Raw genomic sequence first — 9,562 nt, 5'->3', positions numbered from 1 at the left:
CGAGGGCTGCGGCTGCACAAGTCTTACAGGCGTCGGGGTCTTCGCTGACGAGCCAGGAGCCGGAAGAAAAGGAGTTGCTGGCCGGCGACCAGTGATGAATAGTTCGTAGAGATCCAAGCCTGGATCAGAGATTGTTGATACCTGAAAGCAGAGGGGACCAAGTTCGTACTACTAGCCAGTAGTCAGAGGGTACCAGGAAGGCACCGGTTGGCCGTCACCTCGACCAGGTGAGTGGGCGACGCTAGGCTCTGCAGTCTCACGGACCAGGAGGCGTTGTCGGCGACCACGGTGGAGGTGCGAGCTGTCCCACGAAGGATGATGCTGTCGGCGTCGCTGGGCCCAGGATGGGGCAACAAGCCTTGGCAGATCTCAGGGCCACGTGGTGGGCCTAAGATGGCATCTTGAGTGGACCAGGAGGGCCCGGGGTGCTTCTCGCAAAGATGGAAGCAAGGGCCAGTCTGAAGCAACCAGACCAGCAGAGTTGATTGTCGGATGTCGTCACAGAAGGGCACAAGCCAGCGGCTAATGACCAGACAACGTGCTGAGCAGCGAGCAGAAGGGCCCCACGCAGATCGTGGAGATGCTGGGAGACTGCACTTCGGTGCTGGAGCGGCTCAGGGTCGGGGCTTCTCGGACCCCAGAGCACTCACCAGAGAATTGCTTCGATGGTCGTGCTGGTTAAGAGCGTGCAGGTTCTGATGATGGCCGGTCCCTCGAGGTCTCGTCGCACCCACAGATCACAGCTGAGCTGATGACGTGGGTAGAGGTCAGAGGTGCCAGGGAAGCCGGTTCTCGTCGAGCTGGGCCGTCGGATTCCTTGAGGAAGGACTTACAGCAAACCGCAGAGTTCTTAGATGGTGCCCGCTGATGCGGGGTGACTACTCCTTAGTCACAAGGGAGAAATCTTGAGAAGAGTCTTGAGTGTCCTTTCGTAGAAAGTAGTTCTTGATTCAAAGATGATCTAATTTGGAAGGGTCCCCGCTCCGGCCTTTATTCTAAAGAAAGGGGTGGGTACATGACTAGGTCCTGCCCTAAGGGTGGGACCAGGAAGGGGGGTAGTTACACCCCTCTCCCCTGCCGGACTTTCCCCAGGCCAGGGCTGGCGCCCCTGGAACTTGTTCTGACCGGCAGATGCGTAGTGAGCACCGGGGTGCCACTCCGCAGTCACCTTCTCGCAAAAGCCCTACCTACCCAGAATACACAAACCCTGTCTGGGACGGTGCGAACACCGCCCTTGACAGGAAACCCTTTGTCCAAGCTCTCCCTGCTGGAAGGACTCCCAGCAGCAGGAGGTCAGACTCGTGTCTGTGGTGGCAGCATCCATCTTGTGGAGCTGAGGCTTTAGTTAACTTTAACCGGGGTTCACAGTTACGTACATGTCGTGTCCCTCTAGAAGGGCGGAATGCTAACCTCGTCACCAGAGTTGGTGAGAGGGCAGCATCCCGATTCGTATGACACCTTACTCGACATGTCTTGATAACGCGACACCGAAGTTACCGATGTGGTACGCGTTATCATGGAACAGCCATTGGGTCTTGATTCCGCAAGCTGCAACCGGGCTCGGCTCGGGCCAGAACCTAGTTCACACGAGCCCACGCACTCTGCCTTCAGGATTGTCAAGGCCTGCCATAGGAGTGACTGATAGGAACTCGGGTGTCCATGGTATGGTTAGATATAGGGCTACTATATCTAAAGCAAAGTGTGATTACACGACTTCGCCCCAGCTGTCATGCAGCCAGTTGTGTCAAATTTAGGAGGCCAGCCAGGGGTGGCATAATACATGCTGCAGCCCCTGGCGGCCCTGGGTACACCTATGCCCTGCGTTACGGGGTCTGATAAGGTGGCCCAGTACCAATTGGTAAATGCACCTAGGGTACATATCGTAATTTAGAGAGAGAACAGCCAGGCTGTGGGTCTGATTGGCAGGCCCACAGCCAGAGAAAGTCGTAAACCAGTGAAACAAAAGCAAAAAATCTGGGTGATCATAGGATTGCAGACCCTACTCTCCTACAAAGTGTTTCTGAAATTCGAAAGGTTTTAGACATATGTTCTGGTCTAAATCAATTTACACAGAATATTCAGCAAGATTGTCAGGAATTTCTAATGTATATTCTTGTTGTTTTGCAAGGTGAAGGTGTAGATGTAGAAAATCTTTTTGGCCTTTCTTATCAATGGCAATATGACTGTGACAATTGCTCCTTTTCAAGTAGTACTACAGTAGACACTGAAAGATTTATATATTTAACTTTACCAGACTGCAAATCAGTGTCTTTTAATAATGTAGTTAGAGCAGCAAATAAAAACATGGTATGTAGTCAATGTAAATCTGCAATGCTATCAACTTTATTTTTAAGAAGATATGGACAGTATGTTATTTTAATGTTCCAACGATGTAGACCTGATGGAACTAAATTGACAACATTAATTCAAAATGTTGTGGCTTCTCAATTATCAATTTCAGGAAGAACCTTTACAACTGCAGCAATTATTTACCATGATGGTCCTTCAACAACATCAGGACATTATACATGCTACTTAAAATGTCAAAAAGGGTGGAAGCTCTGGAATGATAGTCAATTGAGTTTCAAACAACGTTTGCCTTCAGACTTACTAAATTCTTTCCTAGTGTTCTTACAACCAAAGTATTAGGGAAGGTAATCGGCCTATGAACATTGCAGCAGTTAATATAACTTAGTTTGCTCTTCAAAATTACTTTCTGAATGAGAGTGATGAAGATAATGAAAAACATGTATTTTTCATAGAGATAGTATATTTTTATCATATTGTGTGTGCTGTGAGTATTATACAAATTATTTATAAAAAGTAAGGTAGAGGTGGAAGTAAAATTCTTGTTTCATAATGTAAAAAGTGTTGGAGCTTTTCTTTCAGAAAGTCGGGTAAATGAGACATTAAGAAAACAGTGGACTAATTTACATAGAAAAGGACTTTTCATATACTATTTGGCCTCGTGGAAAAGTGGATTGATCAAAAGTGAGTTTAGATATGGTTTTAAAAATTTTACATTATTTAAGAAATTATTCAATGTTTTTTTTTTAAACACAATCATTTTCATTGTGTTTATTTTTTGCCCGCTGTTATATGATGAGTACTATTGAAGTCACTGTTTTAAGTGAAATTCAATATATTCTGAGAACAGCAAAAATAAACCATTTAACATGATGTTGAAATAATTTTGTAATATCAATTATTATTAAATATATATTATTTTCCCATTCTTTTATGCTTACTCACTTATTTCCACCCTATATCACTCCTCTTAACTCACCCTCACTGGCCTTTTTTCACTCTCCCTCACCTCTCTTCCCATATTCCACTTTCTTCACTTATTCTCATTAACCACTCCTTCACTGCCTTTTCCCTTTCTCCCATTCACTATTTTCGAGCTGTCAGTCAGTCTACTTCACTCTCCTTTTCCCTTTTTTCTTTCCTTGTTTCCTCAATAATTCCCTTTCTCTCACTCACCTTATTACACTTCCCTCACTCCTTCTCTCACTTCCTCTGTCCTCTCACATCCTCACTTCCTTTCTCTCACTTCCTGTCTCTTAGTTTCAGTCTTTCGATCTTGTTATTCTCTCACTCCTCTTTCATCATCCTTACTCCCTAAAACTCACCCACACTCCCTTACTTATCTTTCTTTAATCTCTTACTCAGTTTCTTTCTGCCTGTGTTTCCTTCACTACCTCTATGTTCTCACTCTTTCACTTCCTTTGTCTAAAGCTTATTTGCTTGTATTGTAAAATATATATTATAAATATTCTAATTTTTTTGTCTTTCACAGATATTACATTTAATGGAAATATAATATTACATTTACATTACTTATAAGATAAGTTTGATGTACAATATTTATTTTCTCTATACTGTTTTCCATAACCTCACTACTCTTCTTTGATGCTCCCACACCTCTGTTCCCTTATTGCGCTTGCCTCACTTATTCTGAATCCCCACCTTTACTCTCTTTTTTCAAAAGGTGGAATTTTTACACCACTGGTGCGTCACAACTAGTGACGCACCAGCGGCGTAAAAGTGATGCATGGCCTCATAAATGAGGCCCTCAAACGCACCACAGGGCAAAACAGTGTAAAAAATTGTGGTCAAAAAATGATTGCCAGCAATGCATCCTTTCACATTGGGCAAGCCCATGACCTTACCTTATGTAATGTGAGAGTCTACCATATAAACACACAGCTATGTCAAATATTGTGCACGCGGCTTGTAAATATGCCTCTCTTTTTTGTATATTCTATCTCAATTTATGACTTTTAATAAAGCTTTAAACATCTCTCAGAGCATTTTATATTCTTGTCTGGGTGCCAATTTTAATATTCTGCATCCTAAACATGACTGCTCTTTTCTTACCCTTCCACACCTCTGTTCCTTTACTACATTCTCTTCACTTATCCTCATTCCCTTTGTGGGGTCTCCTCTGGAAAGTACAGTATGGCATATCTTGCACTCCACCTTTGGAGCATTACATTTCACTGTCTTCTGAAAGTACACAAAATGGCGGCAATAGTGTACATTATAGAGAGACAGTGAGTGAAAGAAGGCATGAGATGAAGAAGAGATGTGAAATGCACATTGGAGAAAATATAGTGGGAGAAGGGAAGTAACTGTGAGTAAACTTACTATGTAACACAGAAATGTTGCACTCTATACTATAAGTCTCACTTTATACCACAATCATTTTGCTACTATCTCATAAATTACAAATAGAATAATAAAAAATGTCTCAAACAATGTATAATTTCTTAATATAAATTAATTTATTCTTCAGAATTTTCATAATTTAAAAGAACTTCTAACATTAACTGATCAGGAATCTCCTCATCAGAAGTCTCCATACATGAGTCCTAAAACTCAATATAGTCCAAACATTGGATTAATTCAGTATCCAAAGTCTCATCATTAAAATCCTCCATTCCATCTCCTGTCAAAAAAAATGTCTTCATCATGGATAGTGTTATCAACAGGATTAACCTCAATACAACTCGCCTCAACAAAAGTCGCAGAAATTTCAAAATTAATATCAACGGTATCCTCATTCAGATCCATTTTCTTTTCAAATTTCTTGCTGTAAATTGTAGGAAAAAAATCACTTTTAATTTTTCATTTTTAGTAATAGAATCAAGTATTATATTCCCCTTACAAAATAACAACTCACCTTTTAGAAGCAGTTGAAGAGTTACTACTGTGTAAATTTCACTCCAGAAATAGAACACCAAAAATTCCTCACAAATGTACCTCAAAGAGTGCTATTACAAAATGGCTGTGTTTCCCTCTCATTTCTCATGTATATTCATGTAGAAAACCAATGAAACTTCATCACACACAAATTCAAATGCAAAGAAACATTTTCATTGGTTCTAAATTTCAAAACCTTATTGGCTCTTGGGTGTCTGTAAACATTCTAAATGGTCTGCATAGTCCGCCATCTTGTGACTCTGAAGAACAGAGACACAAGAGGTGAAAACTAAAGGGAGAAATAATTAAAAGGGGGCAGAGTAGACACCCCCTGACTCCTAGGTTTTCTGAGGGAGGCCTAAAAGGACCCTGAAGGTCAAAAAACCTTTTTTTTATTTGGAAACTTTCGCGGGGTAAGCGCTGGGTGCGCTCCCAGGTGAGTGCTCCGGTACGCGCACCCTGAGCGTACCACGGGGAAATTTTTTAAAAAAAAAAAATCGTAGGTTACAAAGTCGATATACAAAGGAATTAGCTTTTAAAAAACCTTTGAAATTCACTGAAAAAACCATAGGTTTCACACTCGTTATAGTTAGGAATTAGCATTTAAAAAACCTTTGAAATTCACTGAAAAAACCATAGGTTTCACACCAGTTATAGTTAGCTGAACATTTTACTCATACAAAACCATTGAAATTCCCACTGCCAGTAAGAAGGAGCAGAAGAAGCAAGTGGCGCCACTTACCAAGGAGACTGGTGTGCCCACAGACACTTTTTTCGGGAAAAAATGAAAACTACGCCTGCAGCAGCAGGATCCGCCGGGGACCAAGCTGGTAGCAGCACCTCCGCTTCATTGGGCTCAGTGCCACCACGCCAAGTTAGGTCCAAGGCTATGAGTGCTGCAGAGGCAGCCACTTTAATTGCTCAATCACCATTGACCAGTGATGATGTTGGCTCATCGCAAGAAAGTAGCATCCAATCAACGCAGGGTGTAACTCATCTGACGAGTGTTCAACAACCACAGCTGCAATGACAACCACAGGTGCAACTAGTACAAGCGCAAGTACAAGCGCAAGTTGTAGAGGCGCAAGTAGAGGCGCAAGTAGAGGTTCAAGGAGAGGCGCAAGGAGAGGTGCAAGTGGAGGAGCAAGTAGAGGTGCATGGAGAGGCGCATGGAGAGGCGCAACTAGAGGTACAACTAGAGGCGCATGGAGCGGCACAACTGCCGAGAGTGCTTGTTCCTCCAGAAGTAGGGGCACATCAGGAAATTGAGATTGAAGCGGAGGTTTCATCTGAGGAAGCCACTCCTCCTGATGATGATCCATTGTCTTCCAGATCCCCAGCAAGAAAAAGGTCAAGGTGGGCTACTACAAGTTCTTCTTCAAGCCCCCTTCCTTCTGATGATCTTGATGTTGATTGGAACCCACCAATGCAGTCAGAGAGTGAGGCATGCCATGAGCCAATAAAGGTAGCTAAGCCTAAAAGTAAGGTTCCCGCAAGGCTTTCACTTATGGATGCTGACGACGAACAAGAAGTGGTGTATTCTGCTACTTATGAACTGTCTGACGACGACCCAGTCATTACAGTCATCACTCAGACATTTTTACCCTGTTCCGAATGAGCAGGATGTGGGCGACGTGGTACTGGTACCAACAACAACGCAGTTAACGACTTCACCAACATGACCTACAGCTTCCATATTTTCTCGTCAGAAGGGCCGACAGGGACCTCCATCCAGCTCGACCTCCATTACCTCAAGTAGTGGTGCTGTAAGTGCACAACAGAGTCAAATTCAGCCACGCCCATCCTCCACTTCATCTGGCATTGAAACTGAAAGTAGCAACTCCACCAACAGCAGACATCTCCAGTCCCCAGTTTGGGACTTCTTTAGTGTTAGCAAAAAGGCGGAAAACATGGTTGTTTGTTCGATTTGTAAAAGTGCAGTTAGTCGGAGTACGCTTGGTACCAACTATGGTATCTGAGGCTAGAGAGGTCATCTCCAAAAACACCACACTATCATTTGGGAGGCGCACCTAAGGAAGATCCGGGAAGCCAAAAGTACAACAAATCTAAATGCATCCATTCATATTGCATCTGATGATGACGAGGGGCTGATTGTGCAGGGGGAAGTGAAGAAGCGACAGACATTTTTTCTGGTACACCCAGTACCCCAGGCAGCAGCACTGCAGTGGTAGCGCCCACACCCTCTACCCCTGCAAAATGTATGAGGCACACTAAGAGTCTGGGAGAGACACCAATGCGAAAAAGTACATCAATGAGCCTAACTGGGTTGTAGAAGTCTGCATCATCATCATCATCATCATCACATATGAAAACAGTCCAGACTACCATTAAAAGCATGTTTTGGTCAGATGTGCCATTTGAACGCTAACCACCCTACGGCACGTCTTTATAATGCAATGCTGGACCTTATCCCTTTGTCTTTCGTGGAAGGGGTGGGTTTTCTAGAATTTGTGGCAACAGTCTGTCCTAAATGGAAGGTTCCTAGCCAGTCCTATTTTGCCAGAGTTGCGGTTCCAGCACTACATCAAGATGTGCTGGAGGTGATTGGGGCAGCGTTGCAGAAGAGTGCTGTTCACACTATCCACCTGACAACAGACATGTGGACCAGTTGCCAAGCCCTTGATTACATGTGCATCACTGCACACTGGGTCTCTTTTGCAGGGGTTAGATAGAAGTTACATGCAGGTGTTGTCACGGACACAGTTTTTCAAGCTACTCTGAAACATGCAACAGTAGCCATGTTTGCCATGGAGAAATCTCATACTACACTAAACCTTTGGATGAGTTTCAGAGTAAGGTTTATGAATGGCTGCATACGAGAAAGCGCATGATTGGTTATGTTTCCATGGATAATGGCAGTAATATAGTTAAGGCCATGCATGAGGGTGGCTATTTCAGAGTACCGTATTTGGCTCACAGTATTAACATTGTTGTGTAAGATTTCTTGAAAAAAGAAAACGCAGTCAGCAAGTTACGGACCACCTGCCGAAGAATCTGCACACATTTCAGCTATTCTTTTAAGGCCCGGAAGAAGCTGAGGAACATGCAAAGTGAACGTAGACTGCCAGTCAGAGGACTCATCCAGGAGGTGGTAACACGTTGGAACTCACCCTTCTACATGATTGAGCGTCTGTCTGAGCAGTGGATGGTAATCAATGAGTATGTCTTTGCAATGGGTTCTACTATGAAAGACATGAGGCTAGAGTTGGAGGAATGGAAGCTAGTTAAAAGCCTGACAGACATGCTTTGTCCTTATGAGGTCTTCACGCGTGAAGTCAGCAGGGAGGACTGTACTTTGGGCAAAGCTATCCCATTGTTGCGCATGCTAGAGCACCAACTGAAGGCGGTGTCTTCAACGTTCCCAGATGATGCTGAAAAGCAAGACGCATATCAGTTGGCGGAGAGATTATTAAGCCGCCTAGTTGACAATGAAAGGCTTTTTACATTTGTGCCACTATTCTGGATCCACAGTACAAAAAGGCAGTGGCCAGCAAAGCTTTCATTCCTTTTAATGAAGCAGATGTTTCAAAGTACAAACAATCTCTGTCAGCCACTCGGTTCGAAAAAGAGCGGCAGAAAATTGAAGGAACTGGCAGAAGGACTACTGAATCAGCAGGTCATCCGGCGTCAAGGTCCACTTCTGAATCTGTTGCAGAAGGCAGTCACTTTCCCTCGCAGCTGTTAACGACACCAGCAACCGTATCATCATCCTCCTCACCTGCACCAGGCCCAGCTATAATATTGTCGGAAGCGGATTGGCTAACTCATCAAGGGTTTGCTTGTTCCAGTGATGCAAAGGCCATAGATGGTAAGCAAAGTGGAGCACCCCTGGAGAACCTTGAGTGTATGGTGCAGGCCTATCTGGATGACCCAACAGAGGTCTTCGTTAATCAGAACCCATTGCTATATTGTTATGGGAAAAGGCCTCTATCGATCACCAACCTGGCTCTAAATTATTTGTTTTTCCCACTCGCAAGCGTGTTTTCTGAACGTGTTTTCAGTGCTGCCGGTGCCATTGTAACTTCAAAAAGGACCCGCCTCTCACCCAAAAATGTGGAGAGGTTAACAATGATCAAGATGAATCAGCACTTCATACCACCAGATTACAAAATATGTGAATGCACGCAGGAAGAAGAGGACACCGACTTAGGTGACGGAAGTTCTTCTCTGTTAGCTGACCTACTCCCGTCTCAATTCACAGAGTTTGAGAACAAGCTCTACTTCCCTGACACCGAGGCCTGAAAATGACTTCCTTTTTTTTTCGTCCTGACTCCTTATTCACTTTTACTCCTTTGTGTCTTTCTTTGTTTTGCAACTTTTACCACAACAAAACTCT

Source organism: Lissotriton vulgaris, unplaced genomic scaffold (assembly GCF_964263255.1).
Source record: "Lissotriton vulgaris unplaced genomic scaffold, aLisVul1.2 SCAFFOLD_1203, whole genome shotgun sequence".
Taxonomy (NCBI): Eukaryota; Metazoa; Chordata; class Amphibia; order Caudata; family Salamandridae; genus Lissotriton; species Lissotriton vulgaris.
This window is presented reverse-complemented; position numbering follows the sequence as displayed.